General features: G+C 39.1%; 1 protein-coding gene across 2 annotated transcripts in view; it reads right to left on the reverse strand.

Moving 5' to 3' along the window:
- The window catches only part of LOC117221476 (discoidin domain-containing receptor 2), a 292,709-nt gene that overhangs the window by 267,421 nt on the left and 1,234 nt on the right, over positions 1 to 24,054 (reverse strand). The window lies entirely within an intron of this gene.

Here is a 24,054-nt window from a genome sequence, read left to right on the forward strand (position 1 = left end):
AGATAACTTTACCAGAGGGACTAAAATATTTTTGCGAAATGGTCCGCTGAAGGGATGCGGACTCGTCTGCTTCGTTAGAGTGTAAAAAAATAAACAAAAAACACGTCGCTTATAGCGTACCGTATTTCGCTACCACGGCAGAAAGATATTCTCGAGTCTGGGTCTTTTGACCGGAGATCCGCTGATTCCAACGGTATCATCCGGAATTTTTGTGAACTTATCAGCATACTTAACAGTGAGAATCATATTCACCCCTCATATGGTAAATGGAATATTCGACAAATCGAGAAGATGCATATTTAAACAGCTGGTTGTTACGACCCGTTTGAAACGTGTGCACCTAAAATGTGTCGCACAAAAAGTAAATAAGTAAAAAAAGTGAGTAAGCGACTTTCAACAAATTGAGAAGATGCATATTTAAACAGCTGGTTTTTACGACCCGTTTGAAACGTGTGCACCTAAAATGTGTCGCAAAAAGTAAATAAGTAAAAAAAGTGAGTAAGCGACTTTGATTACACTATATACAATAGAATTATTTATACCTTTTTATGTATTCGTTTTATTTTATCTTGGCCTCTAAATATTCGAAACGTCTTAACCACTTCGCTCTCATGGACGTGTTATGTCGCCACACCGATCCTGTTCGTACAATTTAAAAAAAAAAAACGTTTTCACCACAATTACTGAAAACACTACGTGAGAATCGATCGTAATATTCTGGAAACATAATTTTACAAAATGCGTAATTTAACGACACATTGAATGAAGAGAAAACCCGTCTCGACAACGTCTCTATACGATAATTTCTCGTGGTAATGTCAAATTTCGGGTTGCTGTGAATTTCCCTGTGCTAGTCTTACGCCTATGTAATGCATTTCTACGTCGATGAAAGGATCGACGGAGTTGGTCACAATGGTTTGTTTGGGTGTGAGTCGGGTAAGACAAACCGCAGAGTTACCTGCCGAAAACCTACCAAGGTACGTGGTAGGTACTAGTATATAGGTATGTACGTGATCGTCGAATCGAGGCACGTGGCTTCCGAATTGCCTTCGAATCGTGACACGTGGCCTCTGAATTGACTTCGAATCGTGACACGTGGCCTCTGGATTGCCTTCGAATCGTGACACGTGGCCTCTGAGTTGACTTCGAATCGTGACACGTGGCCTCCGAATTGCCTTCGAATCGTGACACGTGGTCTCCGAATTGCCTTCGAATCGTGACATATGGCCTCCTATAGCCTTCGAATCGTGGCGAAAAAATTAGAAATAAAAAAGCTAAAAGTCATCGTTTTTATTACACCATTGCTATGTATTCGTATATATTAGGTACGTGACCAATCGCAACGACCGTCGATGTTCAAGTTCTCCGTCGAATCGAGGCCACGTGGCTTCCGAATTGCCTTCGAATCGAGGCATGTTGCCTCCGAATTGCCTTCGAATCGTGACACGTGGCCTCTGAGTTGACTTCGAATCGAGGCACGTGGCTTCCGAATTGCCTTCGAATCGTGACACGTGGCCTCTGAGTTGACTTCGAATCGTGACACGTGGCCTCCGAATTGCCTTCGAATCGTGACACGTGGTCTCCGAATTGCCTTCGAATCGTGACATATGGCCTCCTATAGCCTTCGAATCGTGGCGAAAAAATTAGAAATAAAAAAGCTAAAAGTCATCGTTTTTATTATACCATTGCTATGTATTCGTATGTATAAGGTACGTAACCAATCGCGACGACCGTCGATGTTCAAGTTCTCCGTCGAATCGAGGCCACGTGGCTTCCGAATTGCTTTCGAATCGTGACACGTGGCCTCTGAGTTGACTTCGAATCGTGACACGTGGCCTCTGGATTGCCTTCGAATCGTGTCATGTGGCCTCTGAGTTGACTTCGAATCGTGACACGTGGCCTCCGAATTGCCTTCGAATCGTGACACGTGGTCTCCGAATTGCCTTCGAATCGTGACATATGGCCTCCTATAGCCTTCGAATCGTGGCGAAAAAATTAGAAATAAAAAAGCTAAAAGTCATCGTTTTTATTACACCATTGCTATGTATTCGTATATATTAGGTACGTGACCAATCGCAACGACCGTCGATGTTCAAGTTCTCCGTCGAATCGAGGCCACGTGGCTTCCGAATTGCCTTCGAATCGAGGCATGTTGCCTCCGAATTGCCTTCGAATCGAGCCATGTGGCCGTCGAACGTAGGCTAGAATAGCATAACTCCACTGACATTTTCTTTTGAACATACCTTCGTATCTTGTTCGCCGTTGCCTTTAATATTTGTCTAATGCTTTTTTTATGATAATTACAATTTCTGTAATGAAATTAAATAAGTGACTTGCTACGTGTAATGAATAATTATGGTCTAAAACAAGTCCTGTTTGGTCTCATTTTAATTGTAAGAATCTGACCACAATATATTAAACGAAATATCGATAAATTATAAAAAATTAGAAATAAAACAGTCGAGGCATCGTTTTTACTCTGTCATTATCGTGAATTTGTATTCATGTACACCGGCATGCTGGTCGCTGCCTTTTTCACCGACTGCCCCGAGTTTCTGTAAAAACGAGCCGCGAGGCTCGAAGAATCGCGACTCGGTATTCTCAGAACTGCCGGTTTCAATTCCGACCTCCGAACACTTCCGGGAGAAATTATCGTACATAGATTCGTGTCGAGCGGAAGGTGAACGATAGATGCTAAACGCCCGCACACGCTATTATATTATTGAGGGAAAATCTATCTTCTCACGGAGCGGCGCGTTTGCAGCGGCCTAATGCATAACTCGAGCTATCTAAACGGTTACATTCGATCGTAAGTTAACGCCGTATCCCGTGGAATCTCGAGCATGCAACTAACTCATTTAATTGCAACCCTTATCGCGTATGAAAGGTTTAATGCTCGCTCGAGGAGCTCGCTGATTACGACGGCGCGATAATAAATAGAACGGGCCCGGGTTCGTTCGTTCGCCGGCTCGGTTAATTGTCATTTGTCGCAGCTTCCTCAAGAGGGTAGCGTACCTGGGAATAAAACGTGAGAAATGAAAACTCGACTAAGCGGCACCGGTACGTGTCGCGAATGAGGAAAAAAGTCCGGCATGTCGGGACTTATTGCTTTCGGGGGCCGTTCTAATGACCCCGGCGAGGAAGTCGAGAAAGTCGAAAGTAATCATCGTCGCCCCATTGATCGATGCCACCGCCGGCCAGGAAACAAATTTCGAGCGAACGTGGGCTAATTAGCGCGCGAGCAACGCGACCGGCCCTCGAGCGTGTGCCATTTTCTTCCGCGCATCCTACGTTATGCCACGGGGATCGTGACGTTTAAAAATGTCAGACCCGGGCAGAATGCTCAGCGATAACGAATGAATAATATTAAGATAGTTTGTTCCTTCCCCGTGACATTTATATTGCCGATGATAAAAGCCGGCGAGGCGAGGCGAGACGGCGGAGAATACATTGTTCGCGGTTCAGGCTAACTGTGATCAGACAAAGGGGAAACGTACTTTATACAATACGTAAGAGTATTATGGAAACAAGGTTTCCCGGAACGAGACGAACATCGAGGAGGCACTTTCGCGGCACGGTTGACTGTCTTTTCTTTCTTTGCCGGCGATCCTATCGCGGCTGAGCCGGGAAAATTGGGTCGATGGGTTTAGGAGCTTGCGACGCCGTTTTCAAAGATATTCTCCAACCCCGTCTTATTTCATATTATCCGATGGCTGTTTTGATTCACCGACCCGTCCAATATTTCAAGCCGGACGCGTTTTATCGACGTTTAATCGATGCTTACTTACCATTGCGTCTCGGTAACGGATAGACGAATGTTATATCGTCTCGGATTTTGTACATTTTCTACGCATCTTCGATGTAACTTATCATTGTGTTCTTTTTTATTTTCAATCGCTACGAACGGTAATAATTAGACTCTGGTTTCTATTCGTTCATGATAGAACATAAGTGTACAAATGCAATAAAATAAAACTATTTATAGAATTTAAAGATACCATTGTATCATTTCCAATTCATTAAGACTGTTATATAGAAATAAATGTCTATTTACCTCTTCTATCTTGCAGTGAACGCAGACATTTGCTACTTCTCCTTTACCGTCAATTGCTACAAATAATGATAATTTGACTTCGGATTTGATTAATTCGCAATAGCATACAAATATTACATATATATATATATGTAATATTTGTATGCTATTATAATGTTACATAATATACATATATATATATATATATATATATATATATATATATATGTAATATTATATTATATTATATGTAATATTATTATTATTATTATTATTATTATTATTATTATTATTATTATTATATATGTAATATTATAATTTACATATATTAAAAAAATGTATGTATATTACATATAAAAATATAAGAATATTGATTATTACTATTATTCGCTATTCATTGTCAAAGGAAGAGGTACACGTATCTTTGTACCTTTCATATCTTCCAATGAATACAGATGACTTTAATTTATTCTTTACTGCCAATTGCTACATACAGCGATAATTAGACTGCGGATTTTATACATTTACGATACAAACGAACATAACAAAAACAGTAAAATTATTTAAAGATTTCGTTCGCGCGTCATTCGGATTGTTAAAGAAAGGAATGACCGTCTACGTAACTCTCGTGCTCGGTCAATGAGCGTAAATAATTCAGGTATTATGCGAATCACCGGCACGGCGTGTCTCAAAAAATATTCCGCCCGCGTTTTGGCACCGATCGGAGGGAAGCGCCAGGATCCCTGATGCGCGCGGTTCGAGCAGAAAAAAAAACTGGCTGATACTGTTTCCGATCCGGCCGATTCAAATGTTCCTCTCGAGCGAAAATAATTCGCGCGATCCCCGTCAAACGGGGCTCAAGTTAACGAAGAAAATCTATCGGACGCGAACGGTTCGGGGAACGAACGGTTATATAGGACGCGGCGTGTCCCATTTCTTTCGACGTACAGAAATAAAAGACGAGGTCGACGGGGCGACGTCAAATTGATGGATACCGCAAATTCGTCGAACATCGTTCCCAGTGCATCGATTGCAGCCGGCGTGCAACGGGGAACGCCATTCCGTGCGTCTTGCCGACGGTGAATTTTATTTACGGGCCAATAAATTCGCCGTCAATAATGATCGCGAGAGCATTGTGATTCGATCGGCGCAACAGATGGCGTTTCTCTATCGGAACCGGGCGCGCACCTGATCGCGAGCCAGCGAGAGAAAGAGAAAGAGAGACAGTGAGAGAGAGAGAGAGAGAGAGAGACAGTGAGAGAGAGACAGAGAGAAAGAGACAGTGAGAGAAATAGAGAGAGAAAGAGACAGTGAGAGAGAGAGAGAGAGAGAGAGAAAGAGACAGTGAGAGAGAGAGAGAGAAAAAGAGAGAAAGAGACAGTGAGAGAGAGAGAGAGAGAGAGAGAAAGAGAGAAAGAGACAGTGTGAGAGAGAGAGAGAGAAAGAGACAGTGAGAGAAAGAGAGACAGAGAGAGAGAGAGAGTGAGAGAGAGAGAAAGAGACAGTGAGAGAGAGAGAGAGACAGAGAGAGAGAGAGAGAGAGAATACGCGGACCCTGTGTTACGCATTCGCGCACGAGGAACATACTCACGTACTCAGGAAAGCACGAACGTACTCACGCGCGCACGCACGGCCGCACAACTACGGGCCAAGTAATCGAATAACGCTCCGACGATAAACTATCACTTCGCCTCGTAAACCGTGCGTTCAATCGACCCAAATTACTTAGCGGTATCGCTCGCTGCGTGCTGCGATGAAGATAAAAATATTACTTACAACGGCCGGCCCGTGGTTTACGCGTTTGTTCCGCGGTATCGTATAACATTTCATCCCCCTCGCCGTGTAATACCGTGGATAAGGATGATTCAGGATGAATCTTTCTCCCTTTGCTTCGAACCTTCTCAGTGCGAAGCCTGTACATGGTGTTTCTCCGCGTATTCGATATACGCGACTCCCTACGATTTTTTAAGATGATAGGGATAATAAGCTGTGTTTCCTTTCTTTTTTTTCTTTAACTTGTAATATATTTGAATATCAAACTTAACACCGATTCGGAGTAGATTTTTTAGCGAATAGACTATCTTGTGTTCGGGTTGATGGTAGTCTGCCTGTCGTCGTGCATAAAAAGTAGTTTCCATTGGCTATTTAAACTGTAATTTTGGTGAAAACAAAAACATATTCTCAAATTTCAAGATGATTCGAATATTTTGAGGCCAATCCCTCGCGCGCATATAGGTACGCGCTTTGAAAAGGAGGCGCCACAGCTAACAGGTTAAAAGAGTTTGTAAAATTAACGTGATTCATTTTCCGCGTATTTGATATACGTGGTTCCCTACGATTTTTTAAGATGATAGGGATAGTAAGCCCTGTTTCCTTTTTTTTCTTTAACTTGTAATATATTTGAATATTAAACTTAACACCGATTCAGAGTAGATTTTTTAGCGGATAGACTATTTTGTGTTCGGGTTGATGGTAGACTGCCTGTTGCGTGTTGTGCGTTCTCGGAGGTAAACTCGGTGTGGGTGTGTTCTAAAATTGAGATAGTCGGATTCGTGGATTATTCGATTCTTGCGAGGAGTGAGGGAAACGGTCGTCCCGACTGATTGGTTTGCAAAATTATGAAAGTGACCGCCCCAAACTAAGGGTCACCCGCAGGCAGTGCTCGTACCCTTGGGTGACGCACACGAAGAATCCGAGTGTCCCATGAATTAGCCGTAGCAAACAATAGTCCGGAAAATGCCTTTTCTCGGTGGAACATGCATACCATTAATAAAAACGACTGGGAAATGACATTTGGTGACCAACTGTGGATCATAAAGGAAATACTTGAGTAGAGGACGGAAACGGCTTTTAACGAAATTGCTTACTACGGGTGGTCTGGAATTTCGCTTGTTTTGTCCAAGTGTATAAAATAAGCTATTTCTTTGGGCCTTCGGTCCCTGGGTTATCCACATCTGGCAAGTTTCGTCTTCTCAGGGACGTGGACGGCCAGCAATGTTTGAATCGCGAGGACATCATATTTTCTCGTTTGATTTATAAAGATTCCGTCATACAACGGAACACATGGTATTGGCGAGAGCAACATTGCTTGGTGTGCGGTGTTTATGATATATAATATAAAATATAAATAATAATGATTATATTATATTATATTATATTATATTATATTATATTATATTATATTATATTATATTATATTATATTATATTATATTATATTATATTATATTATATTATATTATATTATATTATATTATATTATATATCATATTTATTATATTAATGATTATTATATATAATAAATAAATATGAGTACAATGTCAATTTATCCCCTTGACATACGAATAAAACGGGATCTGATGCGTCCGAGAAATAGTATGTACAATTTTGCTCGACTAAAGGGTTACGTGCAAGCTGAGAAAAAGAATGTTTTATTTCGAAATTTGGATTTCTGATTTGTGGATGCAACTTTATTATTGTTACTGTCGAGAAGATGGGAGGGTGGGGCATATTGATCATTATAAACACATCAAAATCGACGCACGAGTGAAGCAACCGAGTGATTTAATAATATACTGCACAGCGTCCACCACGAAAAAAACAGCTCTTAACGAGTTAGACTCGTGAAAGTCTACAGTGGCATATGAAATGAATGACGACCCCAACTCGTCATTGTGTGTCAAGGGCTCAAGTAGTACACTCTGAATGAGACTCGTGCGATACGAACGTTATGTAAACGCGCAAAAATAATATGAACAGGAGATATTTCTTTTATCGTACTTTTTTATTTTTGAAAGCAGTGGAAAGGTTAATGTCTGCTGCGAAGAATCTTTTTATGAACATCTGGACATTTGATATAGTTTTAGTCATTTTATGAATCCACTTACATGTACTACCATTAATGCTGGACAATATTCTTAATATTAGCGAGACAATCTGTGTCACATGGACTACAAATATTCATTGTTAGACTGCAGATTTCACGCATTCGTAACGAAAATTAGTACAGATGGACTATTAGAATAATTCGAAATTATTGTATTATTGTGAACCCGTTAAAATGATTAAGAAGGGAAATAAATCTCGATGTAGTTTTTGCGTCTTGTCTCTACGAGATTTTTGATATGTTCATTCACGGAGCATTAAACTTTATATTAACGTTAATTTAAGCTGCCCGAATTTGTCCAAAATAAAGAATTTTTATGAACATGTGGACATTCGATATAGTTTTAGTCATTTCATGAATCCACGTAATTGTTAGCATTGAAATCTCCGACGACGTAATCTTGTATGCTTATTGTATTTTCGCACCCTAAAATGAATAAACAATACACAAAACTGTGAGAAAATTGGAAAAATTTAAGAATAACACTCAATTCCATTCGATTTATTCAAGCTATCCAGAGGAAAAACATTTTCCTGATCTTGTACCTTCCAGTACAGGAAACAGACATTTTAGAAGTATCATAACTGAACTGTGGATATTTTCATCTAACTTCTCTCTATTATAATTGCATCATCAATATTTATGCAAAAAATTCACAGCTTAATCATAATGAATTATGTTGTCATACAAAATGCAGTAATTCTATTGAGAAATACTTAATCACATCCGCTCGAAAGGTGGCCAGCTTTATTTAGTACACGCATTAATATTAAATACTCATTAGCAGACACATTAACATTCGGCGTTCTTTAACCTGCCAACCAGGGTGAACGAGTTTGATAGACATTCCTCTCGTTCTTTTTAAATATAAAACGAATAATCGATTAACGAACACAGAAATCTGACTGAAAATGTGAAATGAAAGAGCAATGAATATCGCATCGAATTAAACGATGTTCATCTTCCTTCGGAATTTTATATTCAGACAGTTTGTACTTCTGCTCTTGTAGAGGCGCAATGTATTACAGATATCACATTTTTCCCATTACGTTTTTATCTGCGACGAGAATGGCTCCTTTGAAAGGCCCTCGAAAAGCTCATCAATGGATAATAACGCGGGCTCATAAACTGGCAACGTCATTACGCCGCGAACGTTTAGCGGGCGTTTAAACGATAAATTTTAATTAAACTGAATTACGTGCGACGGAGGAGCCCGTCCGTATCATTGGCCCCTTGAACATTGTTTTTCGATGACTAATTACGTATGAGTCAGGTATTAATTACTCGCGATTCCGAACCCAGCCAAGCAAATAACCGTGAACGAAATCGCGTATCCTCCGTCGAACAATATGGCGAAAGTTTCCGGCGTGGCCATTGTTCGCGATCGTTCAGATCGAAAAGATCTACGGCAAATTACACAAAATACACTCGCGCGATTCAAAGCAGTAGTATAAAATAGAGAGAAACGGCTTGTTGTAACTATGGAGTAGAATGTAATCACTGTTTCGATACTGGAGAATCAAACTGACAAGGCAAACTTTGTAAATGTTAATTAATTCTCTAACCGTGGGTGAATTTTTGAGTTTTGCTCAATTTTACGAAATATTAGTGTCCCATAAGTTCTTTCCTTTTTTCGGTTGCGAAACGATTACGCGATATTTGTTGTTTAACCTCATTACGCCGCCTTTACAAGATTGTTGAGGCTTATTTGCAAAATATTGATCAAGGTGCGTTTTTATTTCGCTTACGAATTTAAACCGTTTCTCACGGAGAGAATTTTTTAACGAGAGGAACAAGTAATAATCGGATGGGGCAATGTCTGGAGAGTACGGAGGATGAGGTAGAACGTCTCGATCAAACTGCAATAATTTTTGTCTTACGACCAACGCAACATGTTTTGCGTTGTCGTGATGAAAATTTGACGGTGTGGAACTTCGAATCGATTCACATATGTAGCGCCGTGCTTTTACGACGCCTTTTTGACGCGCGGGGATCGAACGTCAACCCTACCGGGGTTATAAGGCCCGGGCTTCACTTGTTTGAAGACGCGTCGGTTTGTAATGGTTATCGGTCCGATTGACCGATTTTGAATGAATGAGCGATTGAATTCCCGAGTCGAATGAGTCTCCGGTTGCGACGAGTGAGTCTCCGAACGATTGAGACTGTTCGACGCACGGGTGAGACTCCGGATCGAGAATGTATAATAATATTGCTTGAAAACTACTGAACCACTCTTGAACCACTCTTGAACCACTCTTGAACCACTACTCTGAACCACTACTCCCTCGCCTCGACTTCTCGCGTTTTTTATACCCTTTTCCCCACTTGAGATTCTTGAAGGAACCTCCACCTCCATGCCTGGATGCGCTGATTGGTTTTCTCGAAAATTACGATTTCCCAATCAGCGTCCTCCGAACGTTTCGTCACCACCCTCTCGTACCGTCCTGCACGGGCCTTGTCTTGAAGAGGGGTGCGACACGTAATTGCGTGGTTGGGGAGGTCCTCCGGGCCTTGAGATGTCATCCCCGCGACGGTTGGGACTAACTTTCCCAAGACACGTTCAAAAATCTCAAGTGTTATTGAGGGAGGTTTTTTCGGGCCTTTTGGATTTACGACACGTCGCGATCATTTGAAAAGACGGAGACACTGCCCGGATGTTTGGCAGCTGCCAAAAAAGGTCTCCGTCTCCTCAGATGACCCACGCTGGTCCGTGCCATAAACCCTTCACGAGAGAGGTCTGCGGGAGGTTCTACGTGACGGAACAACATATTCCATCTTGATTAAATGCTTATGTACCGTTGTCCTGGGTATGTTAGTGGCATCCGCTATCTCGCGGACACTATATCGCAGATTTTCAGCGAGCATATCTTTGATAAGGTCCGCATCCGCCGTTGTTGGACGGCCGCTGCGGTCTTCGTCTTTCAAATCATAATTGCCAGCTCTAAATCTCTCAAACGAATTGCGGACTGTCCTAATAGTCGTAGAACCGTCACCGTAAACAATACAAATCTCGTTTGCAGTTTACATTGCCCTATCACTTTTTTTAAAGCAATGAAGCATAACATGCCGCAAATACTTCTTTTAGCTATCCATATTGAACGGCGTAGAACAAATTTTATAAGGAACTTTGTCACCAACGAAACGTACTCTAAAAGAGCTCTGGGATGACTGAAACCGATACCCTAAACAGCCAAGAGGTAAGACTGCGTGTTTATATAAACACAGCCAGTTAGATTCATTAACACGTTCCGTGCCGAGCTTTTTTCACTCGAATCTTCACACTTTGATATTTGACTAAAACTTGATGTATTACGTGCAATTATTAATTCTCGTACACATAACAACGTAACAAAAACTTATCAACGCCCATTCTTGCGGTGGAAATTGATTCTTCGGTTCTAAATTTCTTGTAAACAATTTGTTCAGTTCACTAAGTAAACATGCAAGCGTGTACCATCGATGGTACACGTGGCACGGAACGTGTTAATAGCGTGGCGCGGAGAGAACTTATGGGACACCCTAATACTTTGTCAATTCTGCGTCTTAGAGATCAGGTACATTTTTCTACTTAAATAGAATTTTTCTAAATTTTTGCATTCAACTTTTTGTTCGTTAATTCATATTTTCACAGAAACATCAGTACTGTAGCAGCGACTGTGTACAGTAACATAATGATGTCGGTAAATTAAGCAAACAATTTCTTTGTAATTTAATCCCGTTTAGATCATGATCGTACAGTTAATGCTGAAAAACAAAATCTCGTTAAAATCACTCGCCAATTTTCTATGCGTACTGCGTATTCAGTTAATAATGATTAATCTTTCGAACGCGACAACGTGGGATTCGCGTTCTAAAGATCTTGCAAAATCTAGAAAAAAAAGGAATTAAATTCTAAAAATCATTAATTTCTAATTCTTCGTAAATTTAGAAATCTTTTCCGTTTCCCTTCTTACATCCTTTCTAATCCAATTCTCAGGGCGCGTCCGCATAGCAAATAAAACCAGCCCGCGATTTCGTGCCGAAAAATCAAAAACTCGCCCGGGGTTTGGGGGTTAACGACCTCAGCTGTTGAAGCAACGAAAAAATGTACTGCGGAAAAAAAAATACTTGCACCACGCTCTCTTTCAGAATGGGAGAGTACGAAAAACACTTACACGTATCGCCGCGTAATATTGACCTCGGGCCGATCGCGCGTAAATAAACGTGATTAATCGGAACATCGCGAGGACATTTTTGTCTCTTTTTTTCGCCGGTCGGTCATTTCAGTTTCGTAAAACAGCGCGCGGCCCGATAAATCATTCCGTCTCCCCCTCCCTGCCGTCCTGCCCCCCCCCCTCCTGGCCACCGGTCAAGCGACCGCGTGATTTATGTATCAATTGTTCCGCGCTCTATTGAAACGCGGGCATCAGTCTCCGGCCACGATTTCGGCGGAGTTCGAGCCGGGCGCCTCTCGATGCGTCCCGCGAAAAGTTCGGCACGTTGTTACGATAATTTTCTAACCCGTGTGCTCCTGCTCCTGCCTCTACGTTTTGTCCGTGGCAAATCCGAGAAACGACGAAAGCCAGGCTCTCGCGCTGCGAGTTCCGCGCCGGAATTCGATTCGAAGTTAAAGAAGTATTAGAAATTCTGCCGAGGCGCGAAACTTGGCACGGCTAGATGGAAACAATTATCAAAGATTCACCGGAGACGGCGTTCTGGATTCCTCTGCCCACGTTCGAACACTTACGCGTTCGACTTTCCGAATATTGTTTTAAATCTTGTTACGGGAGCGGCAGAATGAATTGTGTACATCGCGGGGAGGAACTGAATATGCAGGCTTTATAGAAGGATTCAACTGCGAGCCAGCGATTCGTGTCGTATGGTCACGAAATGGTAAAGTAGTACAGTAGAAATACGTACAGGGTGTCCCAGGTTTTAATGTTCAAACTTTGTTGGTGTATTCTATGGCATAAAGTAAGAAAAAAATGTTATGTAAACATAGGTCACGAAAATGGGTAATAACGAATTAAAGCAGTAGCAAAATCGAAATTAATTCGTCGTTCATGCTTCAATTGAGAAATGTAATTGTAAGCTACATATACAGGGTGTCCCAGGTTTTAATGTTCAAACTTTGTTGGCGTATTCTATGGCACACAGTAAGAAAAAAATGTTATGTAAACATAGGTCGTATAGAGCTTCATTAAGAAGATATAACAAAAATTCAGAATAGGAATAGTAATCGACTAAACAAAAAATAAAAAATACAAAAAGATCTTCGATCGATGTCAATCATGTATCGTCAACAACGGTTATTAATACATTTCGAAACGTATTAATAACCGTTGTTGACAATACATGATTGACATCGATCGAAGATTCTTTCTTCTTTTTTTTTTTTTAGTTGATTACTATTCCTATTCTGAATTTTTGTTATAACTTCTTAATGAAGCTCTATACGACCTATGTTCGCATAACATTTTTTTCTTACTTTGTGCCATAGAATATACTGACAAAGTTTGAACATTAAAATCTGGGACACCCTGTATATTAATCCGTTGCCTTAAGGTTTATTTTAGCAGAAGATAAAGCTGAAATGTTTGTGTTTTTATTTAACATATTTATTTGCTTCATTTGTAATAGAACAGATTAATAAAATGATGCTAAATTGAAAAATATCCTTTTTAAGTTACAATGAAATTAAAAACAAACGTTCTTAACATAATTGAAATTATTGTGAACATAATTTATAAATCATTTAAATTTCGTTTTGATGTCGATTATTTTCTGATCATTCATTACAACTATAATGACACAACCTTAGATATAAGAAAATGTGAAAGAAAGAATATAATTAAATATAATAATTAATAAAATATGATACCTTTTTTAGTTTTTAAACATTCAAATATGCAGCGGACGCGCAATATTAGATTTCAGATTTTTATGGAAAATACAAATGTTTTGTGTCAATTACAGGTCGCAGAAGCCACGCAAAAAATTCATTCTTTAACAATTTCCTCTAATCCAGTCGTCCCTGAATAATTTCTTTTAATAAACTTTCTGCCTTTATATAAAATAAAAATTGCCCGTATCAATATTATGAAATTAAAGACGGATAGAAATGTCGTTCTTTCTTGAATAATTTTAACAAGAAAAACTAGTACGATAATGTTCAGAAATTCGTTTCACATACTCTGACAATTTTAAATTTAATTTACACATTTTTGTCACAAATTCATAAAATCCGTCGTTTACACTTAAACGTATAAAATCACATGTATACCCTGTATATGGGCTCATAATTTCTAAACCAATTAATTTTCAATCCATGTGCCCTAATAATTCTTTAAAGTGAATACAAAAATACATCGATCGACACATTAGAAATATTTAAGTTTCTTTCGAAAAATTAAAGCGATTTTAATTATTTATAAAATGAAAATTTCATCATAACTATAATTTGTTGCCAATTGAATACTGATTAACGTTTGTTCGAAACATTATTTTGTCAGATCAGTGGAAATGCCTGAAAAATTTTGGGGAATATTACGGACTCTATGTTGTAGGCTTCAATGCTGCGTGTAACATTATGATATGCATTTTGAAAATAAATAAGCTGCGTTAATCAACATTTTCACGTGAATAAACTTGATTGCAGGGCCGCCAGTTGTGCAGGTCTGCCGTAGACGCTACGCCGAACACCTGAGCGGTGCGCGCGTTAAATGCGAATTTTCTTTATTTCGGACAAATTCGAGCAGCTAAAATTAACGTTAACATAAAGCTTAATGCTTCGTGAATTAACATGTCAAAAGTCTCGCAGAGACAAGACGCAGAAACTACATCGAGATTTATTTTCTTTCTTAATCATTTTAACGGGTCACAATAATACAATATTCTCGAATTATTCTAATAGTCCATCTGTACTAATTTTCGTTACGAATGCATGAAATCTGCAGTCCAACAATGAACATTTGTAGTTCATGTAACGCACATTGTTTCGCTAATATTAAGAATATTGTCTAGCATTAATGGTAGCACATAGACTAAGTCCACATTCGTTTCTGTTCAGAGATTTTACTTTCAAAAGTCAATGATACGAGCAGCTCTGATAAAAAATGAACGTGACAGATGGAGGGGAAACGATTCAAATTGGCGGAACAGCGGCCGGAATCGGTAGACTGACATTTTTCCGAGATCTCCGAGTCCCTGAAACGTGAACAGACCGGAGATGCAAGAATAACGATCTCAGAAATGGTGTCCCGCTCGTCCGCGCACCTGACTCGCGTTTCGACTAAACCGATTTCAGTATAGACCGCTGTTCTTGCTCGTTCTGTATTTATGAGGACCAGCGAAGTCATAAAATACGAGTGGCTCCGTACGGTCGCGTATGGTTTCATTAAAAAAAAATTGCAATTGCAGCTTGCGAGTGCGTCGCAGCATCTGTGGTAGAAATACGATCTGCCAAAGATTGATATTGCTACCATTCTTAACCGGAAGCTGTTAGTATAGCAGCTCTTCTTACCGTCTACCGAATTTATTCCTATTTCAATTCTAATTTCAGAGATCGAATAACGACAGTGTAATTATATTTGTCGAATAATCTATCTTGGTGTAGAGATCACACTGAAGCGAATTCAAAATTTCAATCTATTTAATTGACACTTTAATTAAGTGTACATGCGACGCATGGTTGTACTAAATTTTCGTTCCTCGGTTTAATAATTTCTTTGTTAAGTAGCGGTCGTTCTCCTCGGCAAATTCAATAGACTTCGATCGAGTTTCATTTCCAATGTTATTCCGTAATCGACGTCGGAAGTTGGATTCACGTCACAAAGTGTCAATTTCAATTTAACTTGACAGTTTTTAAGCTGAAACTCTCGGTATTCGAGTTCGTTTATGTCTTTATTTGTACGTATTACATCCATTATGATCTAGAACGATGAACTATATCTGAACTGTTATTTTCCAAATACCAATTTAAATTATTGGCTCGTAAATATCGAACTCAATAAGACGATTTTTCATTTCAAAGAAAAATTCGAAATTATCGACTTCAACAATCTGTAAAAGAAAATCGATGTGTAAGGATTAGACTGCATCTAGCTCTATATAGTCGACAAGGTTCGTTCGTCATTAAAAATTGCAGGGACTGCAAAAATACACACGTAGGAAATATATAATTATACAAAATCGTGCACAAATGCATTAAAAATCGTCCACTTAAAAATCTTTTTGGCTCGAGAAGGTTAAAGTTCGTAGCACTGAATACTATCAAATACAGATAAATTTTAAAAAGATCGTCCCTCGATATTCGTTATTGCGGTAATTTTGTTAATATTGTTATTAATTATTATTATATATATTATATATTATTTATTATATATTATTATTATTATTATATATTATACATTATATATTATATATTATATATTATATATTATATATTATATATTATATATTATATATTATATATTACATATTATATATTATATATTATATATTATATATTATATATTATATATTATATATTAATTATTAATATTGTTGTCATTTTGTTATAATTAGTATGAGTTTGACTATAGCGGGTGTTAACAAAAGAAGAAAGTCAATAATGAGAAAAATGGCGACACCTTGATATAAAAAATATAAAAGACAAAAAAATTTTGGTTATTTCTAATATCATTTATATTGTTATATATCATACCCATGGTTAATAAATAATTAGCCGATTTTTCGTCGCATTCTTCAACCTCTTAACCCTTCTTGATCTTAAGAGAAATAACCTTAAAATTATTAAAAGAAGAAATACATTTCATTCAATCGCTGTTTCTTAGAATTAACTTCGAGAATTTTGATTTCGTACAAAGATCCGCGATCTATTGATTAAAATCATCTTTTGTCTTCGAAGAAGCCACGGCCGAAAAAACGGCGACCGCGTGGTCGCGTGAAGCCACGCCAATAAAATCAGGTTTCAGGAAGCGGAGTAGGCCTAACATTAGCATGCGGTATGCATTATAGTTGCGGTGCAGCAATACAAATAGGGGTTGCTTCCGGGCGGGACGGCTGCACGGCACCGGTTCACGCATCGCTTACTCATTGCTGAACATCCGGTCGGAGTTGGTACCGCTTTTGAAAGCCGCTAAATTTACTTTAGCTAGCGGCGCGACTTTAAAGCCGCGTTTTGGGACTAGTCGCGGCAAACAACCGTTTGATTTCGTGGCGGCCGGCAAGCAACCTCCCGATGTTACTGTACACATAGGCGCACCCGTACAAATTCGTCGTAATGACATTGTCGCGTGATGGAATGCGCCGGCTGCCGTGTACGTTGCCTACGAAACGTGTCCTAACAGGTACCAGAGTCCTCGAAAAATTTTATGAAATTTTATCGGACCTCAATTTTCACTCAAACCGATTTTAAATTTTACAGACTATATTATTTGTATATATACATTTCGTTGGAAAATGTAACGATAAGAAACAGTGCTAGCTACATAATGCGAGCGAATGATCGTGATTTTATACGTTTGAGTGTAAACTGCGGATTTTATGAATTTATGACAAAAATGTGTAAGTTAAATTTAAAATTGTCAGAGTACGTGAAACGAATTTCTGAACATTATCATACTAGTTTTTCTTGTTAAAATTATTCAAGAAAGAACGACATTTCTATCCGTCTTTAATTTCATAATATTGATACGGGCAATTTTTATTTTATATAAAGGCAGAAAGTTTATTGAAAGAAGTTATTCAGGGACGACTGGATTAGAGGAAGTTGTTAAAGAATGAATTTTTTGCGTGGCTTCTGCGACCTGCAATTGACACAAAACATTCGTATTTTGCATAAAAATCTGAAATCTAATATTGCGCGCCCGCTGCATATTTAAATGTTTGAAAACTAAAAAAGGTATTATATTTTATTAATTATTATATTTGATTATATTTTTTCTTTCACATTTCCTTATATCCAAGGTTGTGTCATCATAGTTGTAATGAATGATCAGAAAATAATCGATATCAAAACGAAATTTAAATGATTTATAAATTATGTTCACAATAATTTCAATTATGTTAAGAACGTTTGTTTTTAATTTCATTGTAACCTAAAAAGGATATTTTTCAATTTAGCATCATTTTATTAATCTGTTCTATTACAAATGAAGCAAATAAATATGTTAAATAAAAACACAAACATTTCAGCTTTATCTTCTGCTAAAATAAACCTTAAGGCAACGGATTAATATACAGGGTGTCCCAGATTTTAATGTTCAAACTTTGTCAGTATATTCTATGGCACGAAGTAAGAAAAAAATGTTATGCGAACATAGGTCATATAGAGCTTTATTAAGAAGTTATAACAAAAATTCAGAATGGGAATAGTAATCAACTAAAAAAAAAATAAAAAATAAAAAAAGATCTTCGATCGATGTCAATCATGTATCGTCAACAACGGTTATTAATACATTTCGAAATGTATTAATAAACACAGCTTACATAAACACACGGCATGTGCTGATCTATTCACAAACCAATGCTCGCAGTAACAGCAAGTTGATTACTATTCCTATTCTGAATTTTTGTTATAACTTCTTAACCCGAGAAAGATAACCTACGTCGCAGAGGCGCCTGCGAAGACTGTTGATTTTTGTTAATTTTTCATAGAGGTCTAGTGATTTAAGTTTAAAATTACTTAAAATATAAAAAAATATAATATAAATGCATTTTATTTTTACAATAATGCCAAACCTTTCAAATGACTAGATTAACTTAAATAAATATCCATTGTTAGTATAAAATTGACGCCTTAGAAAAGCATGCGCCTCTGAAGCGTATGGTTATCTTTTACGTACGTTGTCATATGGTTATCTTTCTAGGGTTAATAAAGCTCTATACGACCTATGTTCACATAACAGTTTTTTCTTACTTCGTGCCATAGAATACACTAGCAAAGTTTGAACATGAAACCTGGGACACCCTGTATGCGACGCATCGGTACACAGTGAAACAATGTGGTTCGTCTTACAGCAACCAGTTGGTGCTTGCCCGGTGAGCCCGTTTCAGCGAGCTATCAGAGAGAGCTAGAGAAACGTCAGCGTGAAAGAGATTCAGCTACTGCGAATATACATCGGGAGCCAATCCCATAATAAATACAGAAGTCGTATTCCATTCAAAATTTCGTTCAGAAGTCCGTGTCAATCGAGCGAGCGGCCGGAATGAAATTCACGGGAAGTAGTTCCGACGAAATGCTCCGACTCTGTAAGTTCTCGGCGTCGGTGCTAAAGTTTAATATTTCCTGCGCTGAAAAGTATCTCCGCGAATCGATTTCGGCCGCGCGCACACACCTGGAAAACGCCGAAACGGGCGAAATCCTCGATATCGACGGATCCCGAAGCACACACCCGGGGCCGTGATCAATCGTTTACACGCCGCCGGCACGTCCAATCGCGAGCGTTTTCCAGGTACACGCGTGTTAAAGCGCGATGCGTCCTCCTGTGTTATTGCTTCTGACGCAGTATAACCGCAGAATTTATACGGAGCTTCCTATATGCAAATGGACGACGGCGAGCTTCGAGCTTTTAATCGTAACTGCCAGCTTAACCACCTAGCGAATTCGCCGACACATCCGACATTGAAACCGTTTCCATGTAATGCTCGAAAATCGTCGGCCCGCGCTCGCTCCGCGCGCACGCACGTCCTCCGCCAACCCGCGAATCGCGCGACCCGTCGTCTTCTCGCTGTTTCTGCTTTCTCTATGTTTGTTTCATTAAACAGGCCTTCCGCGCACAGACGGTCCGCTGATTCAGGAGAAAAATTCCTTGCATCGCCGGGCGAATATATCATTTCTCTCGCGAATTTTCGACGCACGCTCGCGCATTAATGTTATATTGTAAAGTCAGGCGGCTGCGGAATATTTTCGGTAATTAATCCCTTGACATACGAATAAAACGGAATTTGGTGCGTACGAAAAGTACTATTTAATTGTCGGGCTCGACTGAACAATTATGTGCAAGCTCAGAATGAGAATGTTTTACTTGGATTAGTGATTCGTGGGCGCAACTTTGTTACTGTTGAGAGCGAGAGGGTGGAGGGCGTCTTGAATAATGTAAACGAATCAGAATCGACGCACAAGTGAAGCAACTGGGAGTAATCTAATAATATATTGCACGGCGACCGTCGAAAACCGCTTTTGACGAGTTAGACTCGTCGAAAATTCGTCATTTAATATGTCAAGGGGATAACTGAGCCGTTTATTTTGAAAGTGGCATAAGTCACTTTACCGTAATGAAAAGTGGTGATTGTTTAATGTTTATACGAAATTATTTATACTGAGAAAAATATCAGTATCCTGAGATACAAGTAAATCTTCTCGAAAGATAGCATCCATATTTTTAAACGTGTTAAGACGCAAACCCTTAAATATATCGACTTGAAAACAAAGTGACTTATGCCACTTTCAAAATAAACGGCTCAACTAGTTAGCTGTTGCAATCTCTTTGAAAAGTGTGTAAGTTACCCCAATTATACTGTATATGATTGATTTCTTTCATATTTTGCTTAAATACAACAGTTTTATAAAATATATACTTTTATCAAGAATATCAAAGTCTACATCCTTGTTAACTCGCATAGTATATTACTAGTGTTAGTATAGTATATTACTAGTATTAGTATAGTATATTACTAGTGTTAGTATAGTATATTACTAGTATTAGTATAGTATATTACTAGTATTAGTATAGTATATTACTAGTATTAGTATAGTATATTACTAGTATTAGTATAGTATATTACTAGTATTAGTATAGTATATTACTAGTATATTACTAGTATATTACTAGTATTAGTAAAGTACTTTGAACCTGACTAAAGTACTTTGAACCTAACTAAAGTACTTTGAACCTGACTAAAGTACTTTGAACCTAACGAAAGTACTTTCAACCTAACTAAAGTACTTCAAGCCTAATTTAAGTACTAACCGAATTACTTAAAATAAACTGAGACTGTAATTTTAATTACATCAGAATTTTGTGAAATACGAATTTACACAATATCGTAATAATTGACGTGCAAGTGTCGTTTGGGTTTAATTGAATCACATTTTAATCTCGGTTCTCATAAACTATTTCATAAAACTTTGCAATGTCGTTTACCGATTCACAGTTTCCTGGTCAATTAATTATTTATTCTTAATTTCAACGAACTGGTTACACGCGGTCATAATACAAAAACCATGAAATGCATAATACGATGTCGTTTTCGCGAAAACTGAGAAAGAACGCGATGAGACTTTTTATTATTTAGAAATACTAGGATCCCCATGGCTGTGCTAAATCGTTAACTTACTTTTCTGATGGTTTCATTAAAAACGTTGATATGTTCAAGCCAGTTCAGTTTTTATACACGCGAATCAAAGCGACAGCCTGTCGACCGTGTATTATGAGCGGACTCGTACAGAAATCGCGGTTTTGTTTGATACGATGACAATTTTCGTGAAAACTAAAATCTCAGATATCATGGACTATTCTGTGATCAACGTAGTAGAGAGAAACGAGAATAAAAATAAAACAGAAATATCACATTTGAATAGAACCATACAACCCGATTGTTCAAATATTTACACACTTTTACGACGCAACGCACGTACAAACGTTTACGCTGCGAATAGTTTCAGAAAGGTTCTAACACGTAAAATCTGTGTAAATAAAGCGAAAATTTTCAAGTTTTCGAAACATATTCAACGTGATATCTGTGTTAAATTTTTGTCTTACTTTTTTGGTAGCTGCGCTAAATGTTTCGCAAATTTTTAAACCGGTATTCTAGAGAAAGTCAATGTACATTTTACGATAGAAAATTAATTAAAACTGATCAGAAAAACCGACGAAACCAGACACGACAAAAAAGAATTCATCTTACACAAATCGTAGAGTTCTTAGACTCATTGCGATCTCGACAGCTTTACGAAATTCTTATCTTGGTTTCGCAATAATGTTTCAAAGAACACTGACAGCTGATAAGCTGAAATTATAATCGTTTCTTTGTACGAAAGATAACTAACCGGAAAAAGACGATCGATGCGAATAAAGTTGCGAGCGGAAGAAATTCCGCTAAAAATTATTGACACGCTGACTCAGCACAGGTTGCAGGGCGATTACATACGACTGACGCAGGCTCAAAGTGTTACGGAATTTTTTCAGTCCCGGGTATAATTACCGCGCACGAAGAACACAATTCGATCGCGTTTCCGTGAAAACCGTGGTAGAACGCGATGCACCGCGGGGCCGGGGGCGCCGCTCGGCCCCGCGAAAGCTTGCGAAATCGTCTCGCCAAAGCTCGCGTTCTCCACGCGAAGTTGAAGTCTCCACCCTCGCCTCGGCCGGGCCGGGCCGGGCCGGGCCGGGCGCGCACCTTGCTGATCCTTACATGCAAAATCCGGAGTGGCGATCAATGGGTGGCGCGCCGCGAGGAGATTGGGGCTGATGGGCAGAATAGGCGGGTGAAGCTTGGCCACGGCATTCAACGGGGCTAACTCTATCCTGGCAAATTACATTTCCATCCCCCTACGTGATAGGTGCAGCAAACATGCCCGTCAACGTCCGACCGAGTTTCTACCTGATTAGTGACACTCCACGCGGATTATATTTCCAAAGCAATTAATTAACAAACTTTCGCGTATCACCGTCACGAACCGGGCAGCGTCACGACACCCGCGGATGGAACAACGAGAGAAACAAAAATCAAGAAAAACTCGCCGCTCGAGAGAGAGAGAGAGAGAGAGAGAGAGAGAGAGAGAGAGAGGGTCGAGAGCCGTCAACGAAATTCCTTACGAGGAACAATTCGTCGCTCCTCGACGTCGAGGCGCACTTTCAACCCCCTTATAATGCCGAGTCGGGCTCGCGGTGAACGTTCCAGGCGCAGCAAAACGTAACAGCGTTTCCGACTGGAAACTGTTAACGAAATTTACTGTTTACCACGATTACTCTCGTAATTTTTCCGCGAAATTAATCCTCGCCGCGATAGAGGAATTGTACGGAGGGCTGAAAATAGATTTGCAGGTTCTTGAGGATATGAAACTGCTTTTTCACGTGTGCAACGTTCGACGATGGTACGATACGTCGGCCGATCTGTTCGTTAACGATGTAACCTGCACCGTGTACGCAAGGAGATAAGCAAAAATGTGTCATATTGACACGGTCATATTGATCAGTACATGATCCGACCACATCGAAATAAAATACTTTTCTGCTAGTCGTGTTAATTTAATCGTTCAACTGGTACATCAAGAACCTCTAAGATTTTAGAAAGTTTAAGTAATGCATTTAAACGAATTGAAATTGGAAAGTTATTCTGTACGATATCAGTTACTTTTTCGTGGAATAGATCAGCGTAGGAATTAATTTTATTTTCTGAACGAACGATTCCATTAATTGCGTGTGGAAAACGCAGCGTTCGAAGGGTATGTTGAGAATCAAAAATATATTGGAGATAGCAGCGCATCGTCGACCAACGAAATTGCAAAGATGTGTCATATTGACACGGCTACGTTAATCAGTACAAGATCCGACCACATCGAAATAAAATACTTTTCTGCTAGTCGTGTTAATTTAATCGTTCGACTGGTACACCAAGAACCTCTAAGATTTTAGAAAGTTTAAGTAATGCATTTAAACGAATTGAAATTGGAAAGTTATTCTGTACGATATCAGTTACTTTTTCATGGAATAGATCAGCGTAGGAATTAATTTTATTTTCTGAACGAACGATTCCGTTAGCTGCGTGTGGAAGACGCAGCGTTCGAAGCGCATGTTGAATGAAATTGCAGATGAGAGCATTAAGCTCGATAGAAGTTTTCTAGTAAGTGACGCGTGGTCTCTGCATAGTTAGCGATTCGTCGAACTCTCGGAGCGAGTAGACCAGCAACGACACGGAATTCCCTTTTCCCGGAGTGAATTCTTAACGATAAAGCATCCCCGAGAGCGCAGTTGCGAAAGAAATTGCAACGCGAGGGTTAACGGAGCCCGTCACTGGAAGATCAGCGGCAACGGGCGACCCGTTTCGCGAATCGACGCGCTCTCTTCCATCGTACACCTGTGTCCGCCGTATCCTCTGGATCATTAGTCTCGACGAACTTCGAAAATCATCCCAGAAAAATGTCTACGACC

The sequence above is a fragment of the Megalopta genalis genome, chromosome 1 (assembly GCF_051020955.1).
Source record: "Megalopta genalis isolate 19385.01 chromosome 1, iyMegGena1_principal, whole genome shotgun sequence".
In the NCBI taxonomy this organism is placed as follows: Eukaryota; Metazoa; Arthropoda; class Insecta; order Hymenoptera; family Halictidae; genus Megalopta; species Megalopta genalis.